At 42.3% G+C, this 22,137-nt stretch overlaps 1 protein-coding gene across 5 annotated transcripts in view; it reads left to right on the top strand.

Annotated features, from left to right (window-relative positions):
• The window catches only part of RBMS1 (RNA binding motif single stranded interacting protein 1), a 144,468-nt gene extending 140,577 nt beyond the window's left edge, over window positions 1-3,891 (top strand). For 4 of the 5 annotated variants that reach the window (XM_040069233.2, XM_040069232.2, XM_040069231.2 and 1 more), the window contains exon 14: window positions 1,372-3,890. The gene's annotated coding sequence lies outside the window, so the exon portion shown is untranslated. Of the gene's footprint in view, window positions 1-1,371 lie in introns of all 5 variants that reach the window. The other variant, XM_040069234.2, reaches the window with a different exon arrangement.
• Window positions 3,892-22,137: the final 18,246 nt, after the last annotated feature.

The raw sequence follows: 22,137 nt of genomic DNA, 5'->3' as shown, positions 1-22,137 counted from the left end.
TGCCTCTCTCAGCCTGTCAGTATCTTCCCCCATAGACTGAGGCCAGGCAGGAGGAACAGCCTTAAGTCTCCTGAAAGGATGAGTTGTTGTTGCCATCTGAGGCACATTTTGTATTGATGACTCTGTGTAGAATTCCAGGCTCTGTGAGCAATTCTGTGTGTTTGCTGTAAGTCAGTTATCCACTTACTTTATTCTTCAGAGAAGCGCTGTTCCTTGTATTTATACACAGTAGGAGCAAGTGAAATCTGTGTCAGCAGAGACTGTAGCAGTGGCACGTGGGGAAGGTTAATATTACCCAGCTGATTTCAGCCTCTGAGCATGGCATTTGGTATTTCTGTCTCTGGAACATGCTGGTACTTGTCGTGTTTCAGACAAGTGAAGGGGAGGGAATCAACAGTTATTTCGTGCCCTCAATACAGGGAACACTGCAGTCTCCTGATTGTTGTGGCTTTGTCACTGTTGTCAAACTGAAACTTCTTTCTAAATGCACATGCAGCACTTTTGGGAATGTCCTAGTTAAAGTCAGTGTCCATATTCCCGTAATTCAAGGGGCAAATTACAACTAGCACATTTGCATGAGTGGATCCAGTCAATCAGAAATACACAGTGTCTTTCCTCTGGCAGCTACATTTAATAACTTTATAGCTTCTTTTCAAAAAGTTGCTCCTATGCTAAAAATAGTCAAAGGGACTTGGAAAAAAAAAAATCAAACCTGTTTTATATGCACCTGTAAATGTACAAGCCTTAAAATACCAAACTTTGCCTCGCTTTGAAAAATTAAAAAGTTGTCTAAACTTTTTTGTTATTAGCTGGGTATTTTTTTAAAACCCAAGTGGCAATATAAGCCAGTACATTGAAAAATCTGCCTTCAAATTTGATGAGCCCTGACTTGCTGTTTAGTATTAACCATCGGGAGGCACAGTAGCTGTGTCTGTTTTAGCTGTCATACGTAGCCTCCTTGAAACTGCACCGAAAGAAAGTCATTGTTCCTTTTCCAGAGATCAAAAGCCTTGGAGATGCCACAGGAGTAGCACACTCAACCGCTTTTGGTCGATTAAAAGGAGCAACAACAAAGAAGGGAAGAGCTCTGCGTGCAGCCTCCCAGGTCCCCCGTGGGAGCTCTGTGTGCTGAGCAGTTGTTAGACAGAGGGGGAAATGCAGCTCAGGCTCTGTCCTGGTGCAGATCCTTATCCTGGGAAGGGCTGAGCACCTGCAGTGCTGCCTCTCTTACTTCCCAGCTTTGGACTGAGATTCATTTGGTCTTCTCACAGCTGTCTAAAATAGGAAATCAGTTAGTTTTGTGGAGAGTTACATTGGGGAAAAAGTGTGTGATTGTAACTCTGCTCTAGCTCTGACCTTTCTGTGTTACAGATGTCCAGTGTTGACCTGGCCTGGAGAAGGGTGCAAAGGCTGAAACAATCATGGATTTTACTGATCAATTGTGCTTTAGGAATTATTGACAGTTTTGCACAGGTTCTTGAAAATGTTATTTATAATGAAATCAACTAAAACTATTTTTGCTATAAGTTCTATAAGGTGCATAAGAAAAACCTTAAATTCATCTAGTAGCTGTTCCCATGAACAGGTTTATTTTAGTAAAAAAAAAGTTTTTATCAAGTGTTATGACGCAAAAAAAAAAAAAACCTTCAAATTTCTGGGTATGCACAGATGACCACGAAGACTTATTCACGTGCATGACAGAATTTGTGTTTTGGTTTTTGGTTTATTTTTATTTTGTTTGTTTCTTTTACTTTTTTTTTTTTTTTTTGTATGAAATGGATTTTCTGAAGTTTAAAAATAGTAAAACATCTAAGACGATGTTCTGTGCTTGCAGTGTGTGAGTGTTGCTTTAGTGCAGTGTTGCAGTTATAGTGTCTGGTCTCTTAGCTTTCTGTTTTTCTTTTAATGTAGTGTGAAGTGTCTTATCCTTTTCTATAAATTCCAATTTGCCTTAAATCTTTCAATGCTGTAGCTGTTTCAGTAAGTAGTCCAAACTAATGGTGTAGAATGCTTTGACCAAATGAGCTGGTCTATTATGCCTTGTAAAACAGCAGCATAGGGCTTTTAAAGGTAGTCAATAAAAATTGCTGAAAATTTGGCTTTTTTAATGTGTAGTAAGTGTTTTTAATGATTTTTTCACATAATATGTAAGGTAGTGAAATGCAAGAGGGGAAAAAATGTTTTGTGTGAAACACATTTTCTGACTGGGGAAATTTTAATAGTATAAACTGTTTGTAAGGCCATATGCCAATAGTTCCCTCTGGTAGTTTGAATGATTTAGGAACTCTGCTGTATGATGCAATGTAAAATCTTTTTTTGCCTTTTTTCAGAAACTAACTTGATGTTCTAGTTTTAGCATAGGTAGAGTAGGGAGTTTGGGGTGGAGATATCACCGAATGTTTTTGTCCTTCCTTTATACTAATGATAGTGCTTTAGGATGAGGATTGTGCTGAGACTTAGCAAACAAAAAAGTTGCTATTACAGCAAAATGGCAAAAGCTAAAGGACTCGTTTTCAAACATATGCTGAGATTTACGTAGAAGCATAATTGATTGGGTACTAGCTCTCTATAGTAGGTAAATAAAAATAAAGAGACTTGGCACTTTTAAAAGGTAACTTTACCAAAGAACAAAGAGCCAGTAACCAATAATTCTGATTTGTCTCAGCATTGCGTCTTCAGTACTCTTTATTTTTGCCGGACCAGTTTGCGGTTAAGAGAATGTGCCTTTTTTGTACATTTGCATTTAGGTTTTATAATTTTAATTGATGTATGGACACAAAAGCATGAAGGAAGACTTGGATCCAAGCAGTGCCACACTTTACATCATCACTACAAGTGTTAAGTGTAAAGAAAACCAATTTTGAAACTATGAAATTCCTGATTCATAAATACACAAGTTATTTGTACTTCACATATTAGATAATTCACTGCTACTAAAGCTTTTTATTACGATTGCATATGTTTTAAATTGAATGATAAATTAAGTTGTCTTCCAAAACTGTGTACTTCTCTGGTCAGCTGTATATGATCAGTTATCTACCTCAAAGTTTATTTCCTTTTGTATTGGGACAGGTTGCTGGCCCTCCCTGTTTCCACAGACCAAATCATCCTAGCTCGGGAGCTAGGGCTAAGCAGTTGTTTCTTTCAAGTATTTTTTAGTTTTTAAATTTTGTGTGAGTATTGGAGTATAGATGTCGGTGACATTTCATAGTTTCAAAAGTAAATTGCTGCTCTGAGAAGTGTAGATTCTAGTGAAATGCATAGTCATAAGAGATGTGTTTTTGTTTTTTCTTTTTTTAAAAAGTTGTGGTATTATTGGTTCTATGCTCCCTGGAATATTACTGCTTTGTAAAAGTCCAGACTTCCTGCAGCACCTTGCCTGTATTTGGTAACTTTCCAAACCTGGATCTCTCACTACTTGCTATTTTTGCATTAATTAAAAACTGCAGTATGATAGCTGTGTTAGAGGGAGGGAAGAGTTGCTGCCAGAAGTGTCTGAACTAAGTGCCATACTCATTGTCTGGGTAAGATTTGGGAAATTTAACCTCTGTACATAAAGAAATAATCAGTTACTTAAACATCACATAGTAGACAGCCATTAAATTATAAAAAATTAATTTATGAAGAAAGACCTTTTGTACAGATTGAAAAAAAAAAAAAAGATTTTCATAGAGATATCTATATGATCAAGAGAGTTAATTTTTTATTTTTGTTTTACTAGTGCCACAAACTTGCCAGTGGTAACTTATTTGTCCGGTTCAAGATAACTCTGTAGTTTTGTTTCCTAGGACTTGTTGTTAAACGCCAAAAGACATTTTTGAACTGTAAATTTGATTAGATTGTTAGCTTTTTCTGTTTTATTTCTTTGAAAACTTTTGAATAAAAAAGATCAAAAAAAACAAAAATGCATTGTCTTTTTCCTTCAGACCTTCCTTTATTAGGGGAAAGCCCAAACAGGTTATGGTAAAACTTTTGCATTTATTTTCAAATATTTGGATTGGCTTTCTGCTTGACAGCCTGGGTTTATCTTTCATCAAAACCAAATTTTAACTCTTTCACACCAAACTACGAAGTCACTAATTCTTTCAAACAGAACAGGAGAAGATATATGAAAAATATATGGTGAGACGTCTGGTTTGGATGCAAGAACTCCGTTCTGCTGTGTGTCAGCCCGCACGGGGAGTTGTGTGTAACGAGGCTTGTGCGCTGTGGCTGTAAATGCCATTTTTCTGAGGTAAGGTCGGAGGTGGAGGGTCACTTTGGTAGCTCATGGCACAGGATCTCTGCCTTCAAATGCTTTTGTCTTCCCACGTGTGCTGGTGTTGGCTGGAATGCCCAGTTCTGGAGAGCAGAGGTGATGCTTCACTGGGATTCAAAGAGGTCCCCAGTGTTGGCCTTCTGGCTGCCATCTTTAAGCCCTGTATTTCTTTAAAGGTAACCTCTGATTTCATTATCCTTTCGGCAGGATCAGTACTGCTGGTGGTGTGTATCAGGTAGAGGATGGCTCTGACCAAAGTAAGGCTTGGGAAAGCAGAAGGGGAAAAGTCTCCTCAGCCAAATGTTTTACCCTCTGCGTGGTCTTGCCGTGGCTTTGGATCAATGTGCGTGGCAGGAGCGAGGCTCTGGCCCAGCCCTGGGCACCCCAGAGCAGGGCTGGGTGATCCAGAGGGCTCCTGCTCCTTGCTATGGGAGCTGGATAGCCAAAGGGGGGCTCGCTATCCCCAGGCTGTGCTGCTCTGGAGAGCCCTCTCCAGCCTGGGAGACAGCTCTTTGCATTGCACACCTGGTTTGAGGGATCCCACGGGCTCTGCCGGCGCTGTGGGCGGCCAAGCAGCCTGCTGGGGATGATGGAGGAGGCATGGTGCACAGCCTGAGCTTTGAGTGGAGCTGGCAAAGCAGCTCTCCTGAAGAATGGGGGACTTGATTTACAGTTGCTTATGCAATTAAGACATCCTCAACAATGATAGCACTAACTGACCCAAGGGAATGGCCTGAAGTTGCGTCAGGGGAGGTTTAGGTTGGATGTTAGAAAAGGGTTATTCACCCAGAGGGTGGCTGGGCACTGGAACAGGCTCCCTAGGAAGTGGCCACAGCACCAAGCCTGACAGAGTTCAGGAAGCATTTGGACAATGCTCTTGGGCACACGGTGTGACTCTTGGGAATGGTGCTGTACAGGGCAGGGAGTTGGACTTGATGATCCTTTGGGTCCCTTCCAAATCAGCATATTCTGTGATAATTGGAGAGAAAAAAACCATCACGCTGTGCTACTAAAAACTCCTGTAACCAAGAAAAATACCATTTAACCATTTGTGGGTCGTTCAAATACTGGCCCAGTATGTTCCCTGTCCTATATGCAATGCATGAGAAGATGAATGCAGAAACGTTTTGGAGGATTTTGTTACATTATTCATGTTCATCACTATACTGAATTAATCTCAGATTAATAAGCATTCTTTTTAAATTAGGTATGAATACTCCTTACAAAGCTTTATGTAAATAATACAGACTGGAAATGGTTTTTGTTCTCTATTTGCTTTTCTAATTATCCGTATGATAAACTTAGCTCTCTTATTACATTTGATAAGAATGAATGCTTTTTTCAGGTTAGTATCTTTTGCCTGATCTAATAAGGTTGTGTGTATCATTCCTATCAGGCAATATGCAGTAGTACAATGTCTTTAGGTAATATATTTTTATTGTATCTAATAAAACTCATTACCAACTAGTTTGTTCAAACATTGACTCCATCCTCTTGCATACATCCTGTTCTGAACCCTACTTTGCAAACCTGCTGTTAATTTTTTTTTTTTTTTAACCTGTTGACAAACATGGGTAAGTATCAGATTCACATAGGATGATTGTGTATTTAAATGTTTTGTGCAAGATCATGCACCAACCCTGTTGGGTTTTTTTTTGGTTAGTGATTACAAAGTAGCTTTTCTTAAGGCCCTGAACATAATTATTTATCTTTCCCTATGTTCTAAATTAACTACTCTGGGCAGGTGCGAGACAAGTGCGAGCAATGCATTAACAAGTAGTGTAACCACGTAATGTTGAGCCCCTGAGCCTTGCTAATGACTGCATGTGTTGGAACAGAGTAAGTCAGAGTCGTCTGAAGCACTTTGCTGGTACTCTGTGTTAGATTTTCATGGGGAAAAAAAAGTTAGTGCTGTTTTGCTCTCCCCTTCTAGCTTTAATTTGTGCCATGGTACCTCCACCATACCGGATAAAATCATGATTAACTAAAACTGTGCCACCTAATTTTTCACAGAAACATTGTATCAGAAATTCATTTTATGTGCAGAAGATTTACGTGGGTTTGTATTCCTACTCCTCCTGTGCACTTCATTGCACTTGTTCCTTTTGCTGTAGTCAACCGCTCCAAAATTTTTTGCGAACTTCCACGTGTTGGAATAAGATGATCTATCCTGTCCAGCAGTGCCTTCTTGTGAAAGCCAGTGTGTTGTTTGGTGGCATTTGAGACATGTGTTACCTTCCAAACGCTTGCCACACTGACGTACTCTTTCAACTGTGAAAGATCATCTGTATCCTTCCCCCGCCAACAAATTCTGGCATTGATTAACCCAAACAAATCTGAGGCTTTTGGCTTTCAGACTCAGTCCATTAATTCTCTCCAGAATAGGGGTTAGGATATACAAAACCTATTCTGTTTGGCAACTTCTCTTTCAGTGACTAAGAAAAGCCAAGCTGATGTCAGAGCAGCGAAGATTTACAGTGCAGTGATCAGAGGGAGGGTGTAAAAGCCTGCATGTGGAATGAGTCAGTCTTTCCTTTTCAGGACAGCTCTAACCACATCTACCATCTGAGAAATCTGTGCAGCCCACTTCTGTAGTAAAGAAGAAAGCATATGACGGGAAAATACCACTCTTCTTTTTTTTTCCCATGTCCAAGAAGAAATGCCAGCTTCTCTACAGGCAAGCGTTAACTGTTTAAAGTTATCTTGCCTCTTTCAACACTATCCCCTCCCTTAGTACCTACATCAGTGGTGTTCTGAATTCTGTTGTGTTATGTTGGTCTCCCTTCAGCTGAATAAACTGACCTCTTTTGACAGCTTCACTGCAATACAAAGGGATATTTGGAGAACTGAAGGAATGAAGGTATGTGGCACCCTAAAGACTCCCCGCATGCACACTGCAGGTGTTCCAGTCAACCTGCTCAGGCAGCTTTCTAAGTAGTGTTACTGTTTCAGAGCCCTGCATGCAAGTGTTAGCAAGGGGAATAATATTTGGGAAATGGTTTCTGCACATACACTCTGCTCATCTTAAAGAAGTCCTCGGTAGTAGAAATTTTCCCAAGTATTTTAACCATCTGAAATTTGCACACAGGGATGATGATTTTAAGCAATGTCTGTGAAGCACTTAAGGGTAATGAAATAAAATGATGCTTTTAAACAAGTCCAAGAGAAAATTTACTAGTAAATATTATGTTTTAGTAAATAGTTCTATCTTTTTCCAAGTACAAATAGAAAAGTACCTTTCCTTTGTGTGCTTCAGCCTTTTCCCAATGGGAAATACTTTCATACCAATGAGAAAATACTGCCCTTTTTTTTTTTTTTTTTTTTTTTTTTTTTTTTTTTTTTTTTTTTTTTTTTTTCCCCCCCAGTGAATGTCAAAAAACCTGAAAATACATTTACAGGCATTTGTTACCAGCTTGTTTTTACATCAATTTGTTCTGGTATCTTTAGCCAGTCTCAAAGATAATCTATAAACAGAATATACATAACTAGGCAGGTGAAGCAGTTATTTATTGACCAGCCCACAGAAAAGAAAGGATTTCACAAGCCATTGGGCTGAGCATGAGTTTGCTCCCGCAGCAAGGTACCAGCAGTGGCTTTGCTGGCCAGGCAGACAAGGAGCAGGAGAGGAAGGGTCAGTCCCTGCAGCTCCCCAGGGCAGACCCTTGACATTGCCACATTCCTATCTTCTGCCAAGCTCCATCAGGGCCCCAGGTGCCTTGCCCCAAGAAACTGACTGACCTGATGCTTCCTGACTTGCCTTGCTCTTCTCTTCCTTTAGATTTTATACCCTTTCCACATTGCCGCTTTCCCTCCTAAATCCTCAAGCTCCCGGCAGTCCTGTCCCACTAGCTCTACCTCTGTCTATATTTTTACCTTTCTTTATGTCTTCATGCTTTCTCACAGCTTTTTTTTCCAGCACTCTGAGCAAGGTTACACAGCTGGGCTGGATCAGAGTTGGGCCCTCATGTGCAGGGAGCTGTGGAGAGGGAAGGGAGGCACAGGACAGGGGCTGCACTAAGGGCTGACATACTCCAGGTCTTCCTTGAGTCAGGAAAACATTCCAATGCAGTTGGAAGAAAGGGTATTCAAAAAGCTCCACGTGTTGCTGTCTTTGCCAGAACAGAATGAAAACTAGATTTCAAAGAGCTCTAAGAGGCCAGTGCAGCTCAGTAGAATGAAATGCTCCAGCAGTTAGCAGCTGCACGGACCGTCAGTTCGTGACCTCCTTTAGCCCCGCTCTGCTCACTTTCCGTACTTCAACGAGTTCCAGCTGCCAGCAGGCAGAGGGTTCTGACGGGAGTGGGAAGGAGGCAGCTCGTCAGCAGCTCACAGGCTTCACACAGCAAAAAGCCTTTGGCCACTTGTGCATTCAAGCAAGTCACTGTGCCCTGAGCTGCAGAAGTTATGGAACAAAGCCGGCAGTAGGGGAGTAAGCTTGTGCACAAGTGGGAACATTTGGGGTTTAAATTGTTTCTAGGTGAACTGTTCATATCTAAGAGTGGTCTAGCTCTGTCTTTGCTGTGGTGACCCTAGAAACAGCAAGTGTTACCCTCTATTCTTGGGTGAATTTTGTACATTGGTATTGAAAATGCAGTAATAAAAAAAAAAAAAAAAAAAAAAATTCAGGCAGTTACAGAATTTCCTCTCCTAAAAAGCATTTTGCAGATTAAACTAGCCAGTCGTCTCTGGAAAAAGAGTTCAGGACAAACCATACCGTTCTGTGTATTACAGTCCACATATGCACAGCTCTTCTCTTCCCAGTGGGAATCATCTGGTCAGCCCTGCAGTGCGTGCTGCTGCCCTGCTTCAATCCTGCACTGAGTTTCCTAAGCAGCGCAGTGCATCAGCAAAGCCAGCTGCTGGAGCCGCCCTTGTTTCATTGGGCTCGCAAGGTGAGTGAGGGGCGCCGAGCCCCGGGCCCGAGGGACGCTCCGTGCCCGCCGGGACCCAGGCTCTCTCCGCCGCTGCCTCCTTTGGCTGTCGGTGCTGTCGGAGGCGCGGAGAGGGCAGAGCCTCCCGCAGCTGCTGATCTCCCCCGGGAGATCCGTAACAGCGCCGGGTGCAGCCAGCAGAGGGCATCGGGATGAGCCGAAATAACCGCGAAAGGGAAACACCCCTTCACGGCATCGTGGAACGCTTACAGGTACCTGTTACTAAAAGCAAAACCTCATCCTGCCTTTGCACAATGCAATGCAAGTGCTCACACTTCTGATAAGGTGTTTTTCGTCCTCATTAAGATAACGATAGGGTTGTCTTCATTAGAGGAAAATAAAATCTGGTTTTCTTTTGGTTAATGAAATGTGAAAGGATGCCTTCAGTGCAGAGCAGGCAAGGGCGAGGGAAAAAAAGAATCTATTAGAAACCACAACGTCACCAAAACACAACTGCTCCATGCAGGATCAGGGAGAATCGGTAAGTAGCTTGTAGGTCACAGACGAACACAAAAGGAGACAAACAGCAAGGGAATTCTGGAGAAGTCAAGCGGCCTGCAACGGTTCAACCCAGACCAAAGTTAAAAATCTTTTTTCCCATTAATTCAAAGCCAGTCTATTTTCATGTATTATTGGGAGCATCTGTTTTATTATTGCTATATCTTTATAGGAGCCATGACAATTGAAAGTATATGCATTCCAAACACAGTGTAAAACAAACAAATACCTTCTTAGGAAATAGATAAAGCTGTGAAAGTAAATTCGTGTCTTGGGGGCTAAATGAAAAATCTGTACTACAAACCAAAATCGTTGTAAGTATTTAAAGTGATGTAGAAAAGACAGCTCATTTTTTTGCAAAGTTCATTCAAGAAAACCTGTCAGTGATTACTAAAGAGGGCTTCTTACATATCAATCCAGATGACTAATACAGATGGGGCAAAGTGGGAGAAGGGCCCACAGAAATAGATATTTTTGCTGCTTGTCTCAATCTGTACAGCTTGAATCTAATGAATAAATTAACCATAACCCACAGAGGATGTTAGTGCTTCAGATCTCAGAAGTTTTTTGCAGCACCCCTTTTGGTCAGGGAGAATCATGTTGCCAATGCATTTCAGACTATTGTGTTCCCCTCTGGTTCTGCTGGGCACAGCCTTTCACTTCATCACCAGTGCCTGAGGCCTGCCCAGGGGCTCTGACCTGCACACACTCGCTCTTAGATGTGGACTACAAGAAGCGTTTGTTAATCTCTGCCAGGGATTTTGTCAGTCTTCAAAGTAATTAGATGATTCACTTCTGGACCAGGCCAGATTGCTGTATCAGGCACAACAAAAGACCCGAAGAGCAATCAGAACAAGTAGGAGAGTTCACAGGCAGCCATGAATAAAAATACTGTAAGTCTGGAAATATAAAGTATTTCTCTGTTTTGCATACACCCTAGCTTTAGGCTAAACAGTGCACAGACACAGACTTGAATTTCTGGAAAAAGATCTGATCCAGGCATGTGTTTGCAATTTTTGAGGAATTTTTCTATGTTGAATGAGGGCTGGGGAGGAAAAGACACTATTTCTGCCACTCTCCCCCTCCCCAGTTTCAGACCTGAAAGCTTTCCTTCCCTATGTGTGGCTTTGGGGTTTTTTGTTTTGGTTTGGGTTTTTTGTTGTTGTGTTTTTGTTCTTGGGTCTTTTTTTTTTTTTTTTCTCTTTTTTTTTTTTTTTTTTAAGTTTCTTTTCTTTGCAGTCTCAAGTACTTGTGATTATCTTCTTTTGGCATCCAGCTCAATGTCAGCATGACTATGTTTGTCACAGGTTTTATATGCTGCTGCAAGCAGGACTCAAATTAGGATTGGTGTGACCAAAGGACAATAGCTCTGCCAACAAGACAGACTTTTTTTGATCTAACTAGCAGATGCTCTGCTAGCGTCTCTCACTTTTTTGCCTCTCTCTTGCCTAGAGGACTGAAACCAGCCTGTCACTATGATCGTACTTGTGGGAGCTACAACTGTTTGCACAAGATCTGAATCTAGCCTAATACCTACTTTAATTACTGCTTCCAACAGCTACTTGTGAAGGCTCTAGTGGTAAACTCCATTTAATATATCATATCTTTAAAGCAGAGATTTTTCCAGAAATGGCTACTTTTTTTTATAGAGGCTGTTTTGCACTCTAGTGGATTATTTTAGGTAGTAACAAATTGTTCCTGTATATCTTTGGTCATCAATGACTTGCAAGAATAGTACTGCAGGAAGAGGAGGAGGCTAGAAAGAGAACCTGATGGGATTCAAACCTTGAATTCCCTTTTGTTCCTCTCCCCTGTTACTTGACAGGAGTTTTGGAAGAAGAAGAGCTAAGAGACATATGAAAGACCTGGCATAAAATACTGGACCAGCTTTTCAGGTGTCACTGAGGGGCAGCAGGTCCAGAGGTGTCTCTCCCGTCCAGACTTAAGAAGATCTCAACTAGCTTTAGTTTTTCATGCAAGCCTGAAGGCTACTGACTGCCAGTCATCCTGACAAGGTGATGACTAATGGGGACAATTAACTCCCTCCCCTAACTTGCTGTCTGTCATGGCGATTGGAAAGGAAATAAGAACGCTTTTCCCTAAGGAAACAGGTTGGCAAGTGGGCTTGGGTCTGTTAAAGCTTTAGTGTTAATGTTAATGAAATTTCATATTAACAAAATATCAAAAAGTTGTTCCAATGAAGGGCAGGTTCAAGCCCATATTGTCTGCTCTGTAAATTCCTTTTTAATTCGTGTTCACATGTTGAAAAATTAATTTTATAGCCAACCTGTAATTCCACAGGAGTAAAGTGCAGAATTCCCCTTGGCTATGGAGGGAGAAAGATAGTTTTGCATTGTCCTTTCATACAGTAACAGTTTTTTCCTGTGTAATTAGTTAATTTGTTTAAAATGAGTTAAAAATAGCAGGCATCAGTAATTTGTTTCTGTCTCTTTCAGAATGTTGTTTTTAGTTCATAGACAAAAATAAAATTGAGGAACATCTGACTGTTTGTTACTCAATATCACCAAAATCCAGCTTCTAATGATTAAAGCTGATGCTTGCAGAGGTGCCCCATATCTCTGATGCATTGATATTTCTGCCCACAGAATCATAAAACTTTGCTTCCGTACCTGCAGACATGCCTGGAGCATGAAGGTCAGTTTGTGATGCATCTTCGTTGCTGAATTTTAAGGCTAAAACTGCCTTAATTTGGGCAAGTCAAATTTTTTCCTTAGTTCACACCTTTTAGGGAACAAATTTTAGTATGGATGGCGGCATGGGTCTCAGCAGAGCTTCCTGAAAGGAAAAGAGAAAGGGAAAGGAGTCACCGCTACTGAACTAGCCTGCTCTTTATGGTGACCAAGAAGCAGCCAGACTATAATCCAAGAGCCACTGTGAAAAGCTACATGACTAATCTCTATTTTCATTGTGTGGCTGGTAGCAGGAAGGAGGATGTAGCACAACAGTCAATTTATTGGAAGAACAATGTACTCATTCATCAGAGCATTATTCTGAAATAATTAAAATGACAGTAGAGCAGCCCACTCTTGACTTAAGAAAATACGAGTCATTCAAATTCCATATTTAATAAGGAAATTGTTCCACTGCCTTACTGGTTGGCATAAATTACATGTAGCTAATATGTTCCTGTTGCAGACCCTGAGGACTCTTTGTTTATGCTAAATGTGAATATATTTTAGCACATGAATTACTATCCTCCTGCTTGTTTCTTGGGCGCCTCCAGAATAAGTAATACGTTGGCATAACTTTGCCATTTGTCAGCCAGCAGTCTGGTAGCACATTTGCTCGTCAATCTAATTTTAACCTTTTCTCATACGAGCACTTGGTATTTCATGTAAATCAACCAGACAGTCTGTCATTCAATAGGATACTATCTTCGTAGTCTTCTAAAGTGTGTGCTCTATTGTATGTGCTCGTTATTAAGTAGCAGAGGTAAAGTAAAACTAATATATTACTTCTGGTTTCTTAATACCAGAATGCCAGGAATCTCTTTATTACCACAATAGAGACAAATGATATGTCTGGCTGCAGTTCTGGACAATGGGCCTGGTAATGCATTCAGCACTTTGTGAATTGAAAGGTCTGTCCTGAATGGTAAGTAGTGCAATGCATCATTATAGGCTTCAGAGCACATATTCTAGGGCTGTTCCTGTCATCCCTCTAATTTGCAATTAATAATATTAAAAAGTACATTCAACTGATTAATTAAAAAAAATATTTTTTAAACAATCTCCCTGTGTTTCCAACTTGATAAAATATGATGCCGGCTGCAAAGGAGAATATAATTCATCATGAAATACATATAAATTAGTTAATGATAATTTCTTTTCATAACTTGTGTAAAAAATATGAAAGGTTCATTGCTATATCCTTTACCTTATAAGGTTTTTCAGAAATTGATTTGGCTGGGAAAATACTGTGTTTGAAGTTTTGCTGTCTCGTCAGTGTTGCTCTGCTAGTCATGACTTTATTATCTTTGATTTTTTAAATATGTTCATTTATGCAACCTAATTAATAATTATAATAATGTTCATTCTGGCTTATTCAGATATTTTACTGCATTAAGAATGTTTTTAAAAAAAGCAATTATAACATTGTAATGAATCTGTGGTGGTATTAATGATTCAGTCCTGTATTACACCTGTAACCATTTATTGCCTGGTACAATAGTTACCTGTTTTATCAATTATGAAAATCATATTCTGATCTAAATTTTCCTTACTGATACTTTGAGACTATTAGCACTACCTTACATTTCACTGCACTCTGGCTTATGACTGATAGAATAAAACTCATGTATTTACTACTCAGTTGTGTTCTGAACAGTGATTTTAGGCACTGTGTTTGGTGTGGGGCAGACCCTGAGTGGTGCCTGCATTTGTCCCCAGCACAGTGCTGAGCAGTCCCCTTAGCAGAGAGCAAAGCTCATCCTGTCCTGTAGCCTCACAAAGTCCCTCCTCAGTCCATACTCTCTTCAGGTGCCCTTTACTTACAGATTGCATCATGCTCTGAGTCCATCCTCACTGTCACGCCTCCTCTCTAGCAACTTCTGTGCGAAATTTACATCTGCTGCTATAGAATTAATTTCCCTGTGTTGAATTTCTGGGTATGAGTTGTATATACTTGTTTGATATTTGTGCGATTTCTACTACAAAGTTCTGTTTCTGTTTGAAGCAGCGCTGTAATAGAAGTAAAAACATACAAAGTGCTTCCATCACTACCTCCAGCATCTTTTATATCTACAAATCAAGTAAAGGCAGTATTTGTCCTTCAGGGTGTAAAGTGATATAACTTAACTTAGCACTTGTTTGACCAAAAGGTTTAACCACAGATTAAGTAAATATCTTCAAGGACATAGGCCTGAGGGTTTTGGCCTTGAATAAATATATCTCAGACAAATCTGTCTCATAAAATATTCAGGTATTTCTATTACTTAATTTTGTATAACAGGGGTATGAAGGATTTGATTCTCCCTGCTTTGATAAAGTTCTCACATGGGAGTTTGGTTTCTGTATCTCCACGTTTTATGCCAGGCAGCTGCATTGTTTGCTCTCAGGGATGTATCTAGGCAAATTTAATACAGTCAGTGAGTTGATTGTCTTAAGCAATGACAACATTTAATTTCACTGAGCTTCTCAAAAATAGTTTTGCACATAATTTTGTTCATTTCATGTCTGGTCCTCTGGTTTACCACCACTGTTCTTGCAGCTGTTTTACCTAGTTCAGGGAAGTGTATATTAGCAATAAATGTTTGCTCTGAAGAAAAGCAGTGAATTTCTGGGGTTTAAAGGAGTCTGCATTTTATTACAAGAAAAATATTTTCTGGTTATACTTATTTGTGCATCAATGCACACATAGTTGTGTTTAACAAACATATTCTTTCCCTTCAAATTTTCCACTCCTTAGGGATTACTGAAGAAATAATCAAGAGGACCTGAAACTACAGAATTTTGCCTGGGATGATTCCAGCCTCAGATTTTTATTTAAGAAGGAAATTGATTTTTAATTCTGTGCCTGTATGAAGAAGAAAAATTAAATTATGGTAATGTGTTACTACAACTGCAGACGACCTGGGTAATTTTTTTTTTTTTTTTTCCCTGGAGCACATATCTAAGTACAAATACAGTTCTAGTTATTAGCAATGTATTCCTCCAGGTATCAAGGCCAAAATCCACCCATGTCTTTTGGAAGGTGTGTGGAAGGCAAGCACAATGAGAAAGAGTTTTGTCTTTCTCTTTTCATGTGATTTTTTTTTAATTTGGTAGAGAAGTTTTATTGCTATTTACTATTAGCAAGCCATTCTGTAGCTATTTAAATTCCATTTTTAAAGGTATATAATAGAATTACCTAGTCTGCCACAGACCCAGTGCCACATTAATGTTAATAGCTCAGGAAGATGTTCCCTCTGCTTGGTATTACGCACATATCCATGGGTTGGGCTGCTGGGCGTGCGAGAGGCAGGGGCATCTCTGGTGCTGCTGACGTGCTGGGTCTCACCCGCTGCTCTCAGGACATCTCAGCCCCCTCCCCAGCCTCAGCCTCCCCTCAGCTCCTGCTCCCAGCTGCCACGAGCAGCTCGTGCTTTGGGCACACGGCTGCCGCGTGCCGGTGACCCTGTGTGCCGGTGACCCCGCGTGCCGGTGACCCCGTGTGCCGGTGACCCTGTGTGCCGGTGACCCCGTGTGCCGGTGGCCCCGTGTGCCGGTGACCCCGTGTGCCGGTGACCCTGTGTGCCGGTGACCCCGCGTGCCGGTGACCCCGTGTGCCGGTGACCCCGCGTGCTGGTGACCCCGCGTGCCGGTGACCCCGCGTGCCGGTGACCCCGCGTGCCGGTGACCCCATGTGCCGGTGACCCCGTGTGCCGGTGACCCTGTGTGCCGGTGACCCCGTGTGCCGGTGACCCCGTGTGCCGGTGACCCCGCGTGCCAGACTCAGCTCCCCGGGGCCATTCCTGTCCCACCCACTGACAGGGAGCCAACGACGGGCAGCGCAGGGAGCTGCTGCCCACCCCACGGGCCTGGAGGAGCCTGCTGGGCTTTCTTGCCGTGCCCATGTTCTCCAGGCGCTTCTGGCCTCCTAAGCAACTGCCAATTTACAACTTTAGGTTCTAATTAACTTCTGGGGACTTATCAGTGAAAAGTCATGATGTGGGTTTATAGGGGGCCACAAGTGTTACTGCTCCTTCAGAGCAAACCTTGTGCTCTGCGAGGTTTTTCCATACAGTTCTGAGGATTCTCTTGCAGTATAACTTACTTCTTACTCTGACCTTACTACTTTGCAATTAATTTAATTTAATTCCAATTAATTTTCAATTAATTCCGCTTTAGGTCCATGCCCAGCTCCCTGAAGATCTTTTGACTGTCATTTGTTCCCCTCCTCCCTCCCCTCTGAATCGCCTTCAGAGCTCAGAGGCTCTTGCAGGAAATTGCCTTCCACCACGGGAATTGTCCTTTCACACCCCAGCACAGGCTGAACTGAACACCGTGCCGTCTCTGGCCCAAGGCAGCTTTCTGCCAAAATGCAAACGCGGTCATGGGCGACGCTGACGTTAAAGAAGCGACCTCCATCAGTCCCCACGACCTCGCTCCCTGGGATCTGTTCTCCAGACACAGGCCCCCTGAGTGCCGCATTGCAGCTCAACAGCCCCCATCTGAGGGTGGCTCAGGAGAGGGACAGGCTGAGCGGGGCCGCAGCGTGGCAGAGTTTTGTGGGGGTGCCCTGCAGCACCTGACATCATCCAGACTCTGAGAGACCCCACAGCTGCCCCAGGAGCTGTGCCACCGGCTCGTGGTGGGAGTCACCTACAGGCACAAAGGGGGTGAAGTTTGCTAAGGGGATTCATTTCTTTGTAGGCAGGAGTGGGGGGAAGGACAGTACAGGGTCTCCATTCTGTGGCAGCACATCCCACAAGGCTTCAGCGTGGGGAGAGTCAGCACAGGGTGCTGTTGCCTCCACACCTACGTGCATGAGCCCAGAGGGCAATGCCCCAGGCATGATGAGACAGGGTCGAACAGGAGCTGGTCATCTTCCTATTTGGGTCTTGAAGAGATGGGTTGGTGGTTTTATTTATTACTGCAGGCAGAGGGAAAAGTGTCAGTACTGGTGGTGAGCGGTCCTCACCTGGGACCTGTGAGGTCTGCCCCCATATCAGGACAGCCTGGCCATGGGGAAGGGGCCAAGCCCTGCTGAGCCCACTGTGCCACTGTAGGGTGCCCCAGTCCAGGGAGTGTCATTTCCCTGCCTCTTCACAGGTTTTTATAATTCTCAACTAGGTGCATTCCTAAGATGACATTAGATCCTTATCTCATCTCTGCATACTTTTTGTGTCTTTCCTTTTTTCTTACAGTGCTCCCCCAGCTCCTTAACTACTGCCCAGGGAGATGATGTGAACACCGGGATGCCTCTGCTCTTTATGCCTGGCTTCCCACCCAGTACCTTAGAAGAGTGTTACAGCTGTTTGCCGCTCTGATTTGCAACCCAGCTGGCACCGATCCTTCTTTGTGCATTCCCTAAGGTAATTCTGCCTCACTGCCGTTTCTTGCTTTTGTCTGGGGCTTGTCTGGGATTCCTCTGTTCTCTCTCCCAAACTAATTGTATTTTGCTGCTCAGATCAAAGAACCTAGTTTTCTGTCTATTAAGATGAACATGTAATGCAGTTTTTGAGAAAGAAGCTCCTTTGGGAAGTGTGAAAACAGGTGCCTGTGAGATGGAAGCACTACCCTGCAGAAAGACGGGAGATTAGGATTATAACAGACACAAAACTTCAACAATATTCTTTAAAATACTGGATTAATTATTCCAGTGACAATGTGTTTTGTGTCCCTGTGCTAAAAGGGCCTTTAATTCTTCCCTCTGAAATGGGAAAAGAAAGTGGTTGCTTAAATCCCTATTGACGTACAGCGCATGAATTCCAGTTTTGATTTTATGAACAGCCTCTATCATCCTGTCTTGTCTGGACTGCCTCATTCTCATTGCACTGTGGGGTTAGACACACTGTCACCATTCCTATAAATAGCCTGCTTGGTTATGAAGGACCAGTAGTGTTTCCTCCGGGAAGAACAGGGTTTTGACTAATGGCATTTTAGGTCAGTTTTTGTCAGACTTTCTATACGAGATAGGGTTTGGAGGATAGAAAGTCTGCTAAAGAAAGACAATAATCAAAGTATTAACATTTGAAACACAGACACTTGCTGAGCCTGGAGAATTCACAGAGAAAACTGAAGTTTGAAGGAGCAGGATGGTGGTGTGCTTTTAAATCAGAGGCTTGACCTCAGGGCTGGTAAAAAGCTAGGCAGCTGCCATGTGGAAAAAGAGAAGCTCTCTGTGATCCTGCAGAAAGCTGGGCTGCAGTGCAAGGATGTCCGCAGTGCTGGGGAATCTGCTCTGCACACGAGAAATGTGCAAGTGCTCTGGGGAGCAGCAGGTAAGGCAACACGCTTTTCTGTAAATTTTTGGAGCAAAGGAGGAAGTACCTGTGTGTAGAAAGCCTTGTGTTTCAGGTCTTTAGCTGTTAGTAAGACCTTTTGAGTGTGGAGAGCATGGGCAAACAACCTCAGAGCTGGTTCAATAAGGATGGAGGTTTTTAATCTTGTGGATGGAGTGAGGATCCCTGGTTTTAAGGATACAGGCAATTTGGGCTGTGTGACCCTGTCCTGTGAGTAAATGCCTTGGAGACACCAAAGAGACCACGCATCCTGCTGGCCACACAATGAGGGAAGTTCTATTGACAGTGCGAGAGGTCACACACAGCAAGGATTTGAATGACAGGTAACAAGGCTTGGTGGCTGTCTTCTCTTGACTATTAAAAGTAACAAATGCAAAGATATTTGGGGGATTTTCTTGCAACTAGCAACTGATCTGGAATTCAGATGCCATGTCCCACAGCCTGGGCAGATTCCAAGGGTGCGTTGAATCGACAGCAGCACCCTTTGTGCAGAGCAACTCTGTACGCAAGAAGAGAGCCTCGCTGAAAGAAAAGAAACAGAGCATTGCATTCAGGGATGTGACTAACTCCTTCTGAACAGCAAGGAAAGCACCATGCTTGCCAGTTATCTCTTCTGTGCATTTCCTCAGTTGTGGCTGGGGCCATCTGATGAGTGTTTCCCTTTCGCTCCCAGCTCGGCGCAGTCTGTCTGCTGTCAGCAGTTAATGAAGTCACTCGCAAGACGCCATCCCCTGGGGAAAAGCAGGGCTATGAATAGACCTGTTACTTGCATCTCTGGTTGCAACGCTCTCAGCGCTGCTTTTGCTGTGCCACCATCTCTGATGATTGTGCCACTTCCTAACAATGGTCTTTCACTCTGCAGCTACTGCTATTCCCAAAGCCAGAAGCGGTGCTTTTCCTTCTGGCAGAGCTGTGGAGCTCAGTGAGTGCTTCTGCGCTGCCTCCAGCGACAGGCACAGGTTCTGAGATAGCACACGCTTACCAAGAATGTGCAGAAAGTGAATGAGTAAACTTATTGCAGCAAGTGCTTTTAATAATAGTGCGCAGTGATTGTCATTGTCAGATGCTTTGTCAATGCACATCCTACAACACGGAGGAAAAAAAGAAAGGGTTTTTTTTCAGAGGACAAAGTATTTCCCTGCTACTGAAATAGAAAAGCAAACTGTGAATCTGATTAAAACACCACCTCTTTGCCCAGCTGAGCTTGCGTTTCTAGATGTGGTCAAGCTCGTGTTTAAAAGGAATTGTGTGTTGGTCTAGACAGAGGTGAGCTATAAAAGAAGCAAAATCAGCAAATACAAAGAGAGATAAAGAATGATGAATCATGATGACATATTGCTCAAAGTATGTAAAATCATGTAAACACTTATCATGCTGTGTAGGGCGTATAATCATTATTTGTACAAGCAAAGCCAAAGACTATTCAGTGCACTTTAATGACTGCATTTGCGATTTAACCCAAAATAACTTTGCAGTTGAACACTTTTGTAAGAAAATTTAGCTAAAAATGCCGATAAATGATGAAAAAGAGAAAAACTAATTAAGGCAGCATTCACTTTGAACATTTCCTGTTCTTTCTTCAGGAGATTTCAGGGAAAACTTATTTTAAACAGGTTTTGTTTCATATACACTGTTTATTATTTCATATCAGAGCTGATGGTCTTAAAAGCCTCTCCCAAACTAAGCTGTTAAAATTTTAATTCTCAGAAAGCTATAATGAGGTTTTCAACAAAATGCAAATGTAGATCTTTCTGCATTGTGACCCAAATATCTGAATCATTCCTACATGAGCAGAGTTACAGTTGTTGTTGCATATGATATTGTTGCATATGTTGTTGCTCAGGTGCCTCATCCTCCTGCTTATATAAAACCAGAACAAAAAACCAGCCCCTTGTTACTCATACTTATATTAATTCTGGTTGGCTGAATTAGTTTAAGTGATTCATGACCTATGTTAAAATTTAACACAGCCTTTAATGTGTTCAGCCTGACACATGGTGCCTTATAATATTGATATATCTCATTGACCAAGCAATCTGCATCAGCTTGCTGAAGCACATCTTGAGGGGAAACTGATACAGTAGCCCTGATCTACTTCTCTGCCAAAGCTTTAATTAAACATTCATGCTATCAGTTAAGACTGAAGGATCTTGGGGAAAGGCATGAGATGCCAGTCCTGTCATTAACAATATTTCTTTTTGAAAGTTTAGGAAGATAGAAATATGCTTCTTAAATCAGATGTCTGTGACCTGGTTAGCATCTCAATGGTATTCAAAGCTCTGATCTGTCTTGCTCTCTGGTATCCTATACATAAGAAAATACAAATCCATCTGATTTTCTGTGGTGAGCACATTTTTCCAGTAGCATCCCAAGCAGACAGAGTTTAGCAGAGCAGAACTGTAATAGTGGTGTCTGGCAGTGGAGCTCATCCTTTTCCTGGGATACAGAGTTGTGAACCTGGGGACAGGCACCTCCTTAGGGTTTGTTTCCCACTGCTGGCATCCAGACAGCCTGAAGGCTGGTAAGGCAATCCTCAGCCTTCTGCAGGCCACTCGTGTGGGATTTAGAGCCTGGTCCAAATGAGGTTTCATTTAGCACTAGCTGCCCCTGAAAATGAGGTTCTGCCAGACTACTTAGGAATGGCACTTGTGTGATAAAGCCTTCTGGCTGTGTCTGCAGAGGTGTCTTATGAGGGTCATGGAGAGGTTGGTTTTTCTTCACTTAGTGGAGCTGTCTGGGGGTGGAAAATGCAAATGCTGCCATTTCTCCCCAGGGCAGAAAACCTACTTGGAATGATGAACCTTGGCATCCTTAGAAGATGCTTCTTGTCTCTTTGAGAACCATGCTAAGAGCAATTATTCTCATCCAACCACAGCCAATACCACAACCACAGCAACCACAGCCAATACCTCAAATGGTTGTTTAAAATCAGCTTCAGCAAGCTTTGCTCCCTCTCTCACCCTTTCCTGGCTTCCACGTCTCTTATGCTTGGCTGTCCTCCACCCAGGCTTTCAGGCTCAGATTTGGAAATCCCCTGCTCCTGACAGTGGACTGTTATTTTTCTGGCAGTATTTACCTGCCATCCTTGTCGAATAGTGTCAAGGCCTCTGTGGTGACTGTGCTGTTATTCAGAGTGTTATCAGACGTTTTAAACAGATAGAGATTGTCAGATTTCTGCCACAAGAACTGCACAGAGGAATTTCCTCAGCCAGGAAGGCTGCCCAGGTTGGAGCTTGTGATGCTCTGTCTGACCCTGAGCCTGGATTTGTTCTAGTTGTAATAGGGGAGAAACTACTTCTGAGGAACGACGTCCCTCAAGCTTCACTATGACAACAGAAGCAGCACAATACCAGGTTCATGAAGAAAATTTTGCACTCTAAGAACTTAGAATTAGGGTGCATAATTTAGAACTTAGAAGAATGTAAGCAAAAGGCCAGGTCTTGAAAGATGCATTAATATACAAGTTCAGAAGCATTAGCTAAATC

This window comes from Hirundo rustica, chromosome 7, assembly GCF_015227805.2.
Source record: "Hirundo rustica isolate bHirRus1 chromosome 7, bHirRus1.pri.v3, whole genome shotgun sequence".
NCBI classification, from domain to species: Eukaryota; Metazoa; Chordata; class Aves; order Passeriformes; family Hirundinidae; genus Hirundo; species Hirundo rustica.
This window is presented reverse-complemented; position numbering and strand designations above follow the sequence as displayed.